This window comes from Haematobia irritans, chromosome 2, assembly GCF_050003625.1.
Source record: "Haematobia irritans isolate KBUSLIRL chromosome 2, ASM5000362v1, whole genome shotgun sequence".
Taxonomy (NCBI): domain Eukaryota; kingdom Metazoa; phylum Arthropoda; class Insecta; order Diptera; family Muscidae; genus Haematobia; species Haematobia irritans.
In genome coordinates this window covers 24,250,906-24,268,765 of record NC_134398.1, presented here as the reverse complement: position 1 = coordinate 24,268,765, position 17,860 = coordinate 24,250,906, and the positions used below count along the sequence as shown (strand labels likewise).

Here is a 17,860-nt window from a genome sequence, read left to right as displayed (position 1 = left end):
AAAATTTTGAAGCAAAAATTATAAACTTTATTTTAATTAAAATTTCATTATTTTAAAGAAATTTGTCCTTAATATTTTGTAAATTTCGCATCCTAAAATTTAGGTTACGTAATCTTTAATACCACATAAATATTTTTTTCAGTGCAGAATATATATACACTATGGAGTCTTAGAGCAATATTTCGATGTGTTACAAAACGATGTGTGTCCTATGGTGGAGGGTATAAAAAAAGCCGCATCTATGGCTCGAAATCATTACCAAACTCCTTAAGGTAGGTCATAGTCTTTGAATCACAATAAACTTCCATTTTATTTTCTTTTTGAGTGTACACTCAAAAAAAAGTGTATTTGGATCCAAAGATTTTGCCCTTCCCTTAAGGATATTGGTATTGATTCCGAGCCAAAGATGCGGGTTCTTCAAAATAATGAAAATTGTTTTTGCGACCTATCTGGCTATATATCTAGGATCTATAAAATTAAAATTAAGATATAGATCTCATTTATGGAACTTTCATTCTATTTTTCCGGTATATTAATAAAGCAATTCACATACAAAAACAAATGCCAATTTAAAAATCCAAATTATGACGGATAATTCGAAGTAAAAAATATTTTCTTAATTCCAAAAAAAAAAAAAAAAAAAAAAAACTTTAAACCAAAGATGCTTAATCCTCAAAATAAGTCTTAACCTATATTTGAAGCGTTTTTATGAAATATTTAATTGATTTGACAATTTTTTTAGTTGAAAAAAAAAATTAATAATATCAATAAATTTTTTTATTGGATCAATTAATTTTTTTAATTGGCTTTCAATTAATTTTTTAGTTCGTACTATCATTTCTGTGGTTTTCATGTCAATTAAAAAATTAATTGGATCATTTAATTTCGGGATTGAATCAGATTTTTTTTTTTTTGGGTGTAGGACAATATTCATATAGCATTCTTAAGTAAATTTCAATCCTATCTTCAGAAAACAAACGACATATTGTTTTTTGTTACTTCATTTATTCCAAAGCACTCGAGATAGCATAAAACCACAAATTTTGTAATTTTATTTTTATTTTTTACATTTTATTTAATAAAAACAAAATTTTTTTGTCTTTCCAGGTGTAATGGCTATTTATTCCTCATTATTCAATAAAGAGGAGTAGAGCAAATGTTGCTGATTTTGCTCGTCATTTATATGTAAGTTTAATCCTATAGAACCACCATTCAGTTTGAGCTTCTTGATTTTTTAATTGCAGCTAAAATGAAACGAATAAAAGAGAACAATTAGTAAATAGTTATGGTAAATTTTAATAATTTCATTAATTTTAATGTTAAATGTTAATGTAAGTTAATCAATAAATTTTTATTTGTTTAGTTTATTTTTTTTTTTCATAAAAAACCTGCCACAAATATATAGGAGATTTTTCTGAAGTATTTTAATATAATTTGGGAACTTTTGGAAAATAAAGAGTTGCAATTTAGGAACATGAGCCCAAATAGGCTTATCTGAATAAATAAATAAATACAAATATATGACTTTACTTAACGAAACTACATCCGGGTTTGTTCAAGTGTAATTGGAGCATTGTAATAACTCCTCAAAAAAAAAAAAATTAAAAACAACAAAAATATTGTGCACCCAAGTGCTCTCCATTCATTTCATGAAGAGCATTTGCGAATACTGAAAAATTTGCTAGGTAAATGGAGCAACAAATTGTTAAATTATTCTATATACGATTAAATCACATTTTTTTGCAGACAAAGTTTATTCCGCTTTTATCGTGTAAATAAAAACAATCTTCAGTATTTACCTTTACCAATAAAAACAAATTAAACATTTACTTTTGTTATAGAATTTTTTAGTTATATGCTTTTCTTTTATTTTTTCATTACACAAAAAATGTTTTTTTCTACGAAAAATAAATACAAAAATGTTTTGTAACCATGAAAACATAAAAATGTTCATGGAACTTGGTACTCTTCATGTTTTTGTTTAACATTTTACTATGAGTTCTTGTAATTTTTTCTCTCTCTCTCTTTTTATAACGTAAGCAGTTGTTTTATCACCGTTGTAGTTTTCTATTACCGTGTGGGTGAATTTCCTGGAGTTGTAGATACACACAAACACACTAGCATCCAATATAAAAAGTTCTTTGGATTTAGTTGTGTGAGCCATTACTACCGTCGTCCCACTTCTCCACGAAATGAAATTATTTTTGCAGCAGAATAAGTTGGAACTGCAGCAATAGAAGCCCCTCAAAACTAAATGCAATACAAAAAGTTTTTTAATTAAGCATATGAGAACTATTGTAGTTCTTATTTTCAAGTGGAAATTATGGGTAAATAAAGAAAAAAAAACATAATTCAAAGAATTTTATCTACATAGAAAATATATATGAAGTAATGTGATGTGATAACACTCACATTGAGTTGGATATTAAAACTGGGCTTACTAAACGTAGGTTAATTTACCAATCCAGGCAAACAACAGAGAGCTTGCAAAAAGTAGTTTGAATCCCCAATTTCTATAGAACATTTTTTTCAAATTTTTATTTCTATAGAAAATTAAAAAAAAAAATGTAATTTCTATAAATTTTGTAAAAATGTAATTTCTATAGAAAATTTTGTTAAAATTTTATTTCTATAGCAAATTTTGTCAAAATTTTATTTCTAGAGAAAATTTTATCAATTTTTTTTTCTATAGAAAATTTTGTCACAATTTTATTTTTATAGAAAAACTTTGCCAAAATTGTATTTCTATAGAAAATTTTGTCAAAATTTTATATCTATAGAAAAACTTTTTATTTCTATAGAAATTTTTTTTCAAAATGTTACTTCTATAGAAAATTTTATTTCTATAGAACATTTTGTCAAAATGTTATTTCTACAGAATATTTTATCAAGATTTTATTGCTTAGAAAATTTTGTCAAGCGTTTATTTCTGAAGAAAATTTTGTCAAAATTTGATTTCTATAGAGAATTTTGTCAAAATTTTATTTCTATAGAAAATTTTGTCAACATTTTATTTCCATAGAACATTTTGTCAAAATTTTATTAAAAAAAAAAAAAAAAATTGTCAAAATTTTATTACTATAGAAAAATGTATCAAAAATTTATTTCTATAGAAAATTTTATCAAAATTTTATTTCTATAGAACATTTTGTCAAAATGTTATTTCTACAGAATATTTTTTCAAGATTTTATTTCTATAGAAAAGATTGTCAAAATTTTATTTCTATAGAAAATTTTGTCAACATTTTATTTCTATAGAAAATTTTATCAAAATTTTATTTCTATAGAACATTTTGTCAAAATTTTATTTCTACAGAATATTTTTTCAAGATTTTATTTCTATAGAAAAGATTGTCAAAATTTTATTTCTATAGAAAATTTTGTCAACAGTTTATTTCTATAGAAAATGTTGTCAAAATTATATTTCTATAGAAAATATTGTCAAAATATTATTTCTATGGAAAAACTTTGTCAAAATTTTAGTTCTTTAGAAAATTTTGTCAAAGTTTTATTTGTATAGAAGCTTTTCTCAAAATTTTATTTCTATAGACAATTTTGTCAACATTTTATTTGTATAGAAACTTTTGTCAAAATTTTATTTCTATAGAAAATTTTTTCAACAGTTTATTTCAAAAGAAGTTTGTCAAAATTTTATATCTATAGAAAAACTTTTTATTGTGTCAAAAATTTATTTCTATAGAAAAAATTGTCAAAATTTTATTTCTATAGAAAATTTTTTCAAAATGTTACTTCTATAGAAAATTTTATCCAAATTGTATGTCTATAGAACATTTTGTCAAATTGTTATTTCTACAGAATATTTTATCAAGATTTTATTGCTATAGAAAAGATTGTCAAAATTTTATTTCTATTTAAAATTTTATTTCTATAGAAAATGTTGTCAAACTTTTACTTCTATGGAAAGTTTGTCAACAGTTTATTTCTTTGGAAAATTTTGCCAAAATTTTATTTCTATAGAAAATTTTGCCAAATTTTTTTTTATAGAAAATTTTGCAAAATTTTATTTTTATAGAAAAATTTGTCAAAAATTTATTTCTATAGAAAATATTGTCAAAATTTTATTTCTATAGAAAATTTTGTCAAAATTTTGTTACTATAGAAAACTTCTTCAAAATTTTAATTCTACAAAAAACTTTGTCAAAATTTTATTCCTATGGAAAACTTTGTCAAAATGTTATTTCTACGGCTAATATCGTAAACATTTTATTTCTATAGAAAATTTTATTTCTATAGCAAATTTTTTTAAAATTTTATTTCTATAGACAATTTTGTCAAGCGTTTATTTCGGTAGAAAATTTTGTTAAAATTTTATTTCTATAGAGAGTTTTGTCAAAATTTTATTTCTATAAAGTATTTTGCCAAAATTTTATTTCTATAGAAAATTTTGTTAAAATTTTATTTCTATAGAAAATTTTGTCAACATTTTATTTCCATAGAAAATTTTGTCAAAATTTTAGTTCTATAGAAAAATTTGTCAAAATTTAATTACTATAGAAAAATGTGTCAAAAATTTATTTCTATAGAAAATTTTATCAAAATTTTATTTCTATAGAACATTTTGTCAAAAAGTTATTTCTACAGAATATTTTGTCAAAAAGTTATTTCTACAGAATATTTTTGCAAGTTTTTATTTTTATAGAAAAGAGTGTCAAAATTTTATTTCTATAGAAAATTTTGTGAAACTTTTATTTCTATAGAAAAAATTGTCAAAATTTTATTTCTATAGAAAAATGTGTCAAAAATTTATTTCTATAAAAAATTTTGTCAAAATTTTATTTCTATAGAAAAATGTGTCAAAAATTTATTTCTATAGAAAATATTGTCAAAATTTTATTTCTATAGAAAATTTTGTCAAAATTTTATTAATATAGAAAACTTTTTCAAAATTTTAATTCTACAAAAAACTTTGTCAAAATTTTATTCCTATGGAAAATTTTGTCAAAATTTTATTTCCAATTTTTTTGCCAAAATTTTATTTCTATAGAAAATTTTGTTAAAACTTTATTTCTATAGACAATTTTGTCAACATTTTAGTTCCATAGAAAATTTTGTCAAAATTTAATGTCTATAGAAAAAATTGTCAAAATTTAATTACTATAGAAAAATGTGTCAAAATTTTTTTTCTATAGAATATTTTATCAAAATTTTATTTCTATAGAACATTTTGTCAAAATGTTATTTCTATAGAAAATTTTGTCAAAAATTTATTTTTATAGAAAAGATTGTCAAAATTTTATTTCTATAGAAAATTTTGTGAAACTTTTATTTCTATAGAAAAAATTGTCAAAATTTTATTTCTGTAGAAAAATGTGTCAAAAATTTATTTCTATAAAAAATTTTGTCAAAATTTTATTTCTATAGAAAAATGTGTCAAAAATTTATTTCTATAGAAAATATTGTCAAAATTTTATTTCTATAGAAAATTTTGTCAAAATTTTATTTCTATAGAAAATTTTGTCAACATTTTATTTCTATAGAAAATGTTGTCAAAATTATATTTATATAGAAAATATTGTCAAAATTTTATTTCTATTGGAAAAACTTTGTCAAAATTTTAGTTCTTTAGAATATTTTGTCAAAATTTTATTTGTATAGAAACTTTTTTCAAAATTTTATTTCTATACAAAATTTTATCAAACGTTTATTTCTATAGATGTTGTATTCATTTAATGGAAATTAAAAAAAAAAATATGATTTTAATGAGAAATAAAAAGTATGCTTGATTAAAAAAATTTACATATTTTTTTTAATTTTATTGAAATATTTTTAATTTAATTTTAATGTTAATTGGATAGGGTATAATATCTTTGATCTGCCAAAAAATGTGATATTAGATCCCATAAAAAATATACCGATCGACCCAGAATCACCTCCTGAGTCGATCTAGCGCTTGGTGGCCGTCCGTCCGTTTGTTGTTCGCAGGATTAAAGTCGCAATCATTAATCGATCTTGATGAAATCTGAGATATTTCGTTTCTTTGGTACAAGGACGAACGCTATTGAATTTGGAAAAATTGCATCAAATTTAGATATAGCTCGCATATATATGTATCGCCCGATTTCAATAAATGGGGTCAGATTGTGCTCTTTTAATAACCGAGTAACAAAGTAATCTAATTTACCACCATTTAAGTTTGCAAAATTTCATCGAAATCGGTTCAGTATTAGATATAGCTCCCATGTATATGTATCGCCCGATTTTCATAAATTTGGCCATACGTCCCTTATTTATCAACCGATCTTACTAAACGTTGGACAAATCTAATTTTCTATAGCACTTACTATATGTACAAAATATTATCGAAATCGGTTCAGAATTAGCTATTGGTTCCATATATATGTATCGCCCGATTTTCATAAATTTGACCATAAATGCCTTATTTATGCCATCTTACTTAAATTTGGCCTACTGTAATCTTCTATGTGACTGACTATGTGTGCAAGATATCATCGAAATTGGTTCAGATATTGCTATAGATCCCATATATGTGTAACGCACGTTTTTCAAAAATTTCCCCCTTATAAACTTATTTGCCCCATATAACTTTATTTCTGACCATAGCAGCCGTATTTAGTAACCGATCAAACTCAAATTTAGCACAAGGTAACCTTCTTTGGTATCAACCAAACCTGGAAAATTTCATCCAAATCGTTTTAGATTTAGAAATAGCTGCCATATATATGCATCGCTCGATTTTTCCAAATTTTGGCCATAAGACACTTATTTATTAATTAATGTTACTCAAAATAGACTTTGATGTAGCTCTTACATAAATTTTCCAATTTTCACAAATTTTGATTTATTACTCACACTAATTTAGCGATTTGCTCAATTTTAATAATGGACTCAATATTAGTGGCATACTAACTCTGTAGGTTCAGAACCAACTATAACTCCATATATCAGACATTTCTGTTCAGATTGTGATCAAACTCCCATAAGCATTTACCCCTTAACGTTCTTAAATATGCACTGAAAAAAATATTTAGGGATATTAAAGATTATGCGGTTTATCGGTTTAAATCTATACCATTGATACCCCACAATGTTAACTAATTCAGTAAGGGTGGTTTAGGGTATGCATTAGTTGGCCCCGCCCGACTTTCTACTTTACTCACCGGTTTTATTTTTTATTTGGAAATATTTTTGTGACTATTTTTTCTGTATTGAATATAATTATTTCCGAACAAATGTAGTTTACTCTAATGTTATTTTATAAATTATATAGATTATATAGAACTACCCAGCAAAAACTAGGTAACCACATCTCATTACAATTGACATTACCAGGAGTAAAGCTGTCATTACACGTTGCATTACATTGCGGCGAGTTATAATGACTAACTTGTAATGACAAAAATAAATACTTCTCGGTAATTTTCGAATTGTTATTCTCAAATTTTTAGGCAGTTGTAGTTTATATAATTATTCACATAATCGAGCACTTACATAAAAAAATCAAAAAGAATATGTAATGTAACGGTAATTCTGAAGATTTTTCCGTTAAGAATTTTTTATCACAAAGATTTCATAATAATTGTGTTTAATGACATTATCATATTATGTTTTAAATAAATGCTTTCTTATACCTCATTGACATTACACTTCCAAAATGCGCATAAACTAAATTTCAAATGCCATTTGCCTTATAAAAAAGAGACTTAAAATCCAGTTTTAGTAGATTTCGAACCTTATGTGAATTGGCTATTGGATATATTATAACGTAATTCACGAATCCAACTCCCTTACACAACGTACATTTATTTCTATTTTAAGTGTGAAATTAATTTGAGTGTAATCTTATTTAGATTATTTATTAGACTTTTTCTTTATTTATACAATATTCGTTTCTATTCAAGTAGTTCTCCTATTACAGCACCACTCGCCATATTTTGATCCATTGTAATCGGCGATAGAAATCAATATTTTCGAGATTTGGTTGCCTGAGACAATAAGTGGCTATTTTGCAAGCTTTGGTGTATCTACGAATAAGTCATTACATATTAGGTGATTATATGCTTTAAATGCACTACTTATTTTATGGCCGAAAGTATGCCTGGGGAGAAGTACTTTCCTCCTAGGACATGCGTATGTAAATGTAATCCGAAGCGATGCCAATTAATAAGTGGTTATTAATTTTTATATAGGCTTACCTACAAGATTACCGGGTAATGAGAGTTTTTGCTGGGTATATACAAATAAATGAAATTAGCTTCATTTTAAAATAAAAAAAATGTTTATTTTTTTCCTGATTATTTCCTATAACTCGATCTAATCTTTCTTTCTGTTTGTAGCCACTTACAAAATCCAATTTTCCTTTGCTTAATTTCAATCTTTATGGGTTCTCTGTTTTCTTTATTTTGATTACATAGCTTGTTTTGTTTTGATTAATTCCTTTTGAATTTTAATTGCTTTAGCTTAACGGTTAGTGTAATTTCATATCCTTTGGCAAAGGATGATAATGGTGATGAGTATAAGTCGTAGCGTAGTTAGTATTAGTTTTTTATTTTATGCCCTTATCTCCCAAAAGGTGTGGGGGGCACATCTATTAATTTTATTCAACATTTTTGCCTTTTCGACATTTAGTTGTTTATGTAGATATTTTATTGTTGTTCTTTTGTAATTCCAAAAAAGATGAAATTTATTACCATTACATGCTCCACTTAACACATGTAAAAGTAAATTAGCAACAACAGAAACAGCCAACAGTAGTAGTAGCAGCAGCATGGAATTTATGACTAACTTCAAGGATACCATTTTTGGAGACTATCTTTTATACAGACAAGAAACAAGAACTTCAAAGAAGATAAAACATGCATGCAATTATTTTGGGCATATTGTAGAAAATTTACACTTTCCTAAACATATACATACATACATCTAGAAGTCTGGTACATATGTATATACTTATTCTTATCCTTATAGTGATCCTATATTTGTTATTTGTTATATGGGGTGGGTAATAATATGTTGAACATTGGGCCAAGACAATTACGCTCTCACACACACACGCACATAAATCGCTCTTATAAGCTAAGCTATAAAAGCCAGCGTTGCCACAATGAATTTTTATTTCTATTTGTTTTAACCCGAATTGTGCTGTAATTATTTCTTCGAATTTTGAAATGTCAATGGTATCTTTATCAGTGATCAACACGAGAAGATTTAGTGACGGTCTAATGTGTGTGACCATATGGTCACGCTTGTACAGCCCAGGTTAATAGAACATTTTGTCAAAATTTTATTTCTATAGAAAATATTGTTAAAATTTTAGTTCTATAGAACATTTTGACAAAATTTATTTCTATAGAAAATTTTGTTAAAAGTTTATTTCTATTGAAAATTTTGTAAAAATGTTATTTTTATAGAAAATTTTGTCAAAATTGTATTTCCATAGAAAATTTTGTAAAAATTGTATTTCCATAGAAAATTTCGACAAATTTTTATTTCTGTAGAAAACTTTGCTAAAATTTTATTTCTATAGAAAATTTTGTCAAAATTTTATTTCTATAGAAAATTTTGGTAAAATTTTATTTCTATAGAAAATTTTGTCAAAATTTTATTTCTATAGAAAATTATCGCAAAATTTTATTTCTATATAAAAGTTTTAAAAAAATTTTGAATAATTTTGTATATATACATTTATTTTATTTCCGTAAAAACTTTTAGTTTTATAAAAAATTTTGTTAAAATTTTATTTCTATAGTAAATTTTGTAAAAATTTTATTTTTACAGAAAATTTTGTCAACTATTTATTTTTGTTAAAAATTTATTTCTATTGAAAATTTTGTAAAAATGTTATTTTTATAGAAAATTTTGTCAAAATTGTATTTCTATAGAAAATTTTGTAAAAATGTTATTTTTATAGAAAATTTTGTCAAAATTGTATTTCTATAGAAAATTTTGTAAAAATTGTATTTTTATAGGAATTTTTGTCAAAATTATATTTCCATAGAAAATTTTGACAAAATTTTATTTCTGTAGAAAACTTTGCTAAAATTTTATTTCTATAGAAAATTTTGTCAAAATTGTATTTCTATAGAAAATTTTGTAAAAATTGTATTTCTATAGAAAATTTTGACAAAATTTTATTTTTATACAAAATTTTGTCAAAATTGTATTTCCATAAAAAATTTTGTAAAAATGTTATTTTTATAGAAAATTTTGTAAAAATTGTATTTCTATAGAAAATTTTGACAAAATTTTTTTTCTATAGAAAATTTTGTCAAAATTGTATTTCCATAGAAAATTTTGCTAAAATTTTATTTCTATAGAAAATTTTGTATGGAAAATTTTGTCAAATAGAAAATTGACAAATATGTATTTTTATACAAAATTTTGTCAAAATTTTATTTCTATAGAAAATTGTGTCAAAATTTTATTTCTATAGAAAATTTTGTCAAAATTTTATTTCTATTTCTATAGAAAATTTTGTTAAATATTTTTTATTTTTATAGAAAATTTTGTCAAAATTTTATTTCTATAGAAAATTTTGTAAAAATTTTATTTTTACAGACAATTTTGTCAACTATTTATTTTTATAGAAAATTTTGTCCAAATTGTATTTGTATAGAAAATTTTGTCAAAATTGTATTTCTATAACATTTTGTCAAAATTTTATTTCTATAGAAAATTTTGATAAAATTTTATTTCTATAGAAAATTTTGTCAAAATTTTATTTCTATAGTAAATTATCGCAAATTTTTATTTCTATAGTAAATTATCGCAAAATTTTATTTCTATAGAAAATTATCGAAAAATTTTATTTCTATATAAAAGTTTTACAAAATTTTTGAATAATTTTGTATTTATACAGTTTTTTATTTCTGTAAAAACTTATTTTTATAAAAAATTTTGTTAAAATTTTATTTCTATAGTAAATTGTGTACAAATTTTATTTGTATTTATTGTATTTCTATAGAAAATTTTGACAAAATTTTATTTTTATACAAAATTTTGTCAAAATTGTATTTCCATAAAAAATTTTGACAAAATGTTATTTCTGTAGAAAATTTGGTAAAAATGTTATTTCTATAGAAAATTTTGTTAAATATTTTTTATTTTTATAAAAAATTTTGTTAAAATTGTTATTTTTATAGAAAATTTTGTCAAAATTGTATTTCTATAGAAAATTTTGTAAAAATTGTATTTCTATAGAAAATTTTGACAAAATTTTATTTTTATACAAAATTTTGTCAAAATTGTATTTCCATAGAAAATTTTGCTAAAATTTTATTTCTATAGAAAATTTTGTCAATATTTTATTTCTATGGAAAATTTTGTCAAATAGAAAATTGACAAAATTGTATTTTTATACAAAATTTTGTCAAAATTTTATTTCTATAGAAAATTGTGTCAAAATTTTATTTCTATAGAAAATTTTGTCAAAATTTTATTTCTATAGAAAATTTTGTAAAAATGTTATTTTTATAGAAAATTTTGTTAAATATTTTTTATTTTTATAGAAAGTTTTGACAAAATTTTATTTCTGTAGTAAATTTTGTCAAAATTTTGTAAAAATTTTATTTGTATAAAAAGTTTTGTTAAATAGTTTTTATTTTTATAGAAAATTTTGTCAAAATTGTATTTCTGTAGAAAATTTTGTAAAAATTGTATTTCTATAGAAAATTTTGACAAAATTTTATTTCTATAGAAAATTTTGTAAAAATTTTATTTTTACAGAAAATTTTGACAAAATTTTATTTCTGTAGAAAATTTTGCTAAAATTTTATTTCTGTAGAAAATTTTGCTAAAATTTTATTTCTATAGAAAATTTTGCTAAAATTTTATTTCTATAGAAAATTTTGTCCAAATTTTATTTCTATAGAAAATTTTGTCCAAATTTTATTTTTATAGAAAATTTTGTCATATATATATTTTTATACAAAATTGTGTCAAAATTTTATTTTTATGGAAAATTTTGTCAACATTTTATTTCTATATAAAATTTGTACAAAATTTTTGGATAATTTTGTATCTATACATTTTTTTATTTAGACAATTTTGTTAAAATTTTATTTCCACCAAAATTTTTGTCCAAATTTTATTTGTATAGAAAATTTTGTCATTATTTCTATAGAAAATTTTTATAAAACTACCGATTTGACGAAAATGGACCAAAATCAAGAAAATTCCATTTGGTCCTACCATTGAATCAAATTTAAAAATTAATAATTTTTTCCGATCGGACCAAAATGGCAACCCTGGTAAAAGCTTTACATAAGAAACTTACATAAGAGAAAAGAAAATAGAAATATACAAATATTTTCTTCAAACTTGTTTGTTTTATATTTGTACTTGGAAAATAATTTTGGAAAATACAAAAGACTTTTTAAATCCTTTTCTCTTGTACAGGTATAAGGATTATCTCTATGACTTTACTATGAAAAATTTATTATGGGGGGAAATATGTAGAAAGGCTTAGAATTGAAATGAGAGTATTCCATAATATTGTTCAAGTTGTCTTAAAAAAAAATATTGCATATTTTTGGGGAGTAGGTACATTTTCCTTCGGGCGAAAAGTTTTAATTTCCTTTATCGAAGCATATGTCACCCTATTATTCCTTATGCCATATATTTAAGCATAAAACAATAAACAGCATAAACAAAACAAGTCGAGTTATTTCGAAGATTTAAAAGCACCTGTTTTATATGATGTAAATTATATTTGATATATATACCCCAAAAAGTATGCTTGCATATTTTGTCCATATGTGTATTCATTTCAACGCCTGCAGTGTATGCTTTGCTTTTGAAAAGGGATGTATGTTTACCTGTGCGTGTGTGTGCAAAATATAAACACTGCACAGTAAGATTCTAGAGTGTACTCTGTCATATGTAAATTTATTTTCATCTCTATAAATATCAATAAAATCTTTATCTTTCTCTCTTAGGATACGAAGAAATAGCACCATGTACTTATGAGTATTCATACAGGTGTGCATGAATATAAGGATGTTTTGTTTTTTGTATGTCGAAATCAATGAAATTCATTTTCGGCTATTTTGTTAAGGATATGCTAATATGGGAAAGAAAAATGTGAAATACTGTTGGTATAAATATATGAAATACATGGGATATGCTCAAACTGGAATATCAAAATTTATACTTTGCTATTTTCACATCGTTCCTAAGAAAGAAAATTAAATTCAGTAAAAAACCTAGAATAAAATTTTTTTGCTTACTTAATTGGAACCCTTTTGCAATGGCACAAAAATCACACAGAGTTACAAATCCCTTGTCTTTATTTTATTGGATTTTATTCCAGCTATATTAACAAAAACTTTTCGTGGCTTCTATAGCAGATCTTAAAATGCCACCCATGTTTCCCGTTTTATTGTACCTTTCATCTTAGCGCTATTCGTACATGCTAAACACATAGAAAATCCATAAAAATTTCAAAGGTATTTTTCTTCTTCCGAAAGTTAATCCACAAATAAGCAAATACTCTTATATATTGTTTTTGGAATTGTTAACGAATTATTTCTGTATTCTTGTTGTTATTTTTTTGTTTTGCGGGTTAGGATGGGAAAATGCTTTATGCAATTATTTCTGGATTCTTGTTTTTATTTTTTTTTTTTGCAGATGAGGATGGGAAAATGCTTTATGCACCTGATACTGCGTTCATATGTCGTGTGCCGGACTCCGTGAGAATTGACGATATCTGCTAAACACCCATCCTGTCTTGCCCCGGGGTATTGTTTCCGCCTCGTATTCGCTTTCACACAAAAAAAATAATTTTTGTATTCAATCACAAAATTAATTGATCCAATTAAGTTTTAATGCTTTATGCACCTGACAACTGCGTTCATATGTCGTGTGCCAGACTCCGTCACAATTGACTATACCTGCTAAAAACCCATTTCCGCCTCGGATTCGCTTTCACACAAAAAAAAAAAAATAATTTTTGCATTCTGTAGAAAATTTTGTCAAAATTGTATTTCTATAGAAAATTTTGTAAAAAATGTATTTCTATAGAAATTTTTGACAAAATTTTATTTTTATACAAAATTTTGTCAAAATTGTATTTCTATAGAAAATTTTTACAAAATTTTATTTTTATACAAAATTTTGTCAAAATTGTATTTCTGTAGAAAATTTTGCAAATACAAAAAAAATAATTCTTGTATTCAATCACAAAATTAATTGATCCAATTAAGTTTTAATACTTTATGCATCTGACAACTGCGTTCATATGTCGTGTGCCGGACTCCGTGAAAATTGGCTATACCTGCTAAAAACCCATCCTGCCTCGCCCCGGGGTGTTGTTTCCGCCTCGGGTTCGCTTTCAACCACAAAAAAAAAAATAATTTTTGCATTCAATCACAAAATTAATTGATGCAATTAATTTTTAATTGAAATATCTTCAACCACAGAAATTATAGTACCAATCAGCGAAGTCAATTAAAAAATTATTTCATCCAATAATTTTTTAATTGAAATGTCTTCATCACAGAAATGATAGTATCAATTACCGAAGTCAAATAAAAATATTAATCGATACAAGTAAAAAATTAATTATTGTATCAATTTTTGTTTTAATTAAAAAATTTGTTAAATCATTTAAATTTTTAATTGAATATTTTAGAAAATTCAATTAAAATTTTAATTGGAAATATTTTGGTGGAAATATTTGTCGGTATATATGACTGATATGGACCACTTTTGGCATGATTGTTAAATATCATATACGTACCAAATTTCAACCAGATCGGATGAATTTTGCTTCTCCAAAAGGCACCAGAGGTCAAATCTGGGGATCGGTTTATATGGGGGCTATATATAATTATGGACTGATATGAACCAATTCCTGTAGGGTTGTTGGATACCATATACTAACATCACGTACCAAATTTCAACCGAATCAGATGAATTTTGCTCTTCCAAGGGGCTCCGGAGGTCAAATCTGTGGATTGGTTTATATGGGGCCTATATATAATTATGGCCCGATTTCGACCAATTTTTGCATGGCTGTTTGAAGCCATATATTAGCGCCACGTACCAAATTTCAACTGAATCAGATGAATTTTGGTCTTCCAAGAGGCTCCGGAGGTCAAATCTGGTGATCGGTTTATATGGGGGCTATATATAATTATGGACCGATTTCGACCAATTTTTGCATGGATGTTAGAGACCATATACTTACACCATGTACCAAATTTCAGCCGGATCGGATGAAATTTGCTTCTCTTAGAGGCCTCGCAAGCCAAATCGGGGGATCGGTTTATATGGACCGATGTGGACCAATTTTTGCATGGTTGTTAGATACCATATGCAAATTTCATCCGGATCGGATGAAATTTGCTTCTCTTAGAGGCCTCACAAGCTAAATCGGGGGATCGGTTTATATGGGGGCTATATATAATTATGGACCGATGTGGACCAATTTTGCATGGTTGTTAGAGACCATATGCTAACACCATGTACCAAATTTCAGCCAGATCGGATGAAATTTGCTTCTCTTAGAGGCCTCGCAAGCCAAATTTGGGGGTCCGTTTATATGGGGGCTATACGTAAAAGTGGACCGATATGGCCCATGTGGACCGATATGGCCCATTTGCAATACCATCCGACCTACATCAATAACAACTACTTGTGCCAAGTTTCAAGTCGATAGCTTGTTTCGTTCGGAAGTTAGCGTGATTTCAACAGACGGACCGAAGGGCGGACGGACGTACATGCTCAGATCGACTCAGAATTTCACCACGACCCAGAATATATATACTTTATGGGGTCTTAGAGCAATATTTCGATGTGTTACAAACGGAATGACAAAGTTAATATACCCCCATCCTATGGTTGAGGGTATAAAAATTAATTGATACTGTTAATTTGTGTGCACAGACAAAAATTTCACGAAAATTTTTCCAATTAAAATCTTAATTGAGTTTTAAAAAATATTCAATTAAAAATTTAATTGATTCAACAATTTTTTTAATTGAAATAAAAATCAATCACACAAATTAATAGTATCAATTAATTTTTTAATTGGATCAATTAATTTTTAATTGACTGTCAATTAATTTTTTAATTGATACTATCATTTCTGTGATTGAAGACATTTCAATTAAAAAATTAATTGGATCAATTAATTTCGTGATTGAATCAGAAATAAAATTCTTTGTGTGTGACTGATTTTTGTTTCAATTAAAAAAATTGTTGAATCAATTAAATTTTTAATTGAATATTTTTTAAAACTCAATTAAGACTTTAATTGAAAAAAAATGTGAAATTTTTTTCTGTGTACTTACACAGAAAAATATCACCAAAATATTTCCAATTAAAAAGTTAATTGGAGTTGAAAAAATTTTTTTTCGTTTTGTTTTGTTATTGTTGGTTTTGCTCTTTAAGCATTGTTGTTGTTTTTTGATTTCAACTTAAAACCATGCATTGACAATACTGCACGTGTAGCTTAACCAACAGAGGAAAAGTATATTAGTTAATTTATTTAGGCAATGCCCTATGACTGCAAGATGGTTGGATGTACAGCTGTTTCGGAATTACCACATTCCTCATCAGCATCCCCTACTTGCAGCAAAACTATAAACCAATTATCAGAATAAATTCGGGTAATTCACTCAACCCAAAGGGAACTACACTTGAACCTTCCGAAAAAAGGTTTGATAGTCGGCTACTGCCTACTGCAAGCATATCTATTTTCCTTTGCAAACTAAAATCATCGATTTTATTTCTATTAATTTTTTTTTATTTCAATTGAAAATTCTGTCACAATTTTTTTTCTATAGAAAATTTTGTCACATTTTTATTTCTGTAGAAAGTTTTATCAAAATTTTATTTCGATAGACAATTTTATCAAAAAAAAATTTTTGTACCGCTTGGAGAGGAATATTTAGCCAAATCTGCCAAATCATCAAGAATTCTACCAATCTACAAAACTAAAAAATCTACCATTTTTGGTAGAATTTTACCAGTTGTGGCAGCCGTGAATCCATATTGTCTAACTGACAGACCTCTTAAGTAGTTTCCCAGGTGTGTCCAGCATGCATAAGCGTCTATACGACGATGGATATGTCAGATCCCTTTGCTGATAAGAACTAATATTTGTCCCTTCCATGCTGCGTCCAGTTTAATGTTATGGGCTATTTATAATTTTTCCCAGAAATTTTGCTTGTTGTTTCTATATGAATTCCATAATTTACATACATTGGGTTATCGTCATTCTCGCCTCTTTATTTTGTCAAAATAAAGTTGAGTCTATTTTAAAACTATGCATTCTATGAATTCCAGTTTGAGTTCATAAAAATTTCCAATATTGTGATATGACGCCCACCACATAACTGCAAGGAAAATGCTTTCATATGTTCTCCTTTATACCACAATAACCAAACACCTACAAATCAAACCACGCCATTGGCTGGGAAATGAAAATTTGTGGAAGCTTAATGTTCTCAAATGTTATGGGAAAGTTTGTATTAAAATAAGCAATTGTGTGCATGTGTAAGTGATTATGTTATATGTATACGGGGGTGTATGAGTAGGTGTGTGTTTGGCTGTGTGCAAACACACCATTTTGTTGATTTTTCAGTTGTTGCTGCCGTTGGTGCCTCTTCAACGCTCATTACGTTGAAACTATCAAATGTTATCTATAAAATGGTTGCGGGTTTACCATAATGAAGAATATGGGTATGGAAATTGTGAATAAAAATATTAAAAAAAATTATATTATCTATTATTAAACTAAATTAAATTAAATTAAATTAAATTAAATTAAATTAAATTAAATTAAATTAAATTAAATTAAATTAAATTCAATTTAATTCAATTCAATTCAATTCAATTAAATTAAATTAAATTAAATTAAATTAAATTAAATTAAATT

At 25.2% G+C, this 17,860-nt stretch overlaps 1 protein-coding gene across 1 annotated transcript in view; it reads left to right on the top strand.

The window, feature by feature from the left end:
• The window catches only part of Lar (tyrosine-protein phosphatase Lar), a gene marked incomplete in the record, with an annotated part of 1,210,349 nt that overhangs the window by 327,481 nt on the left and 865,008 nt on the right, over positions 1–17,860 (top strand). The window contains 1 exon segment of the mRNA XM_075293564.1: positions 1,108–1,185.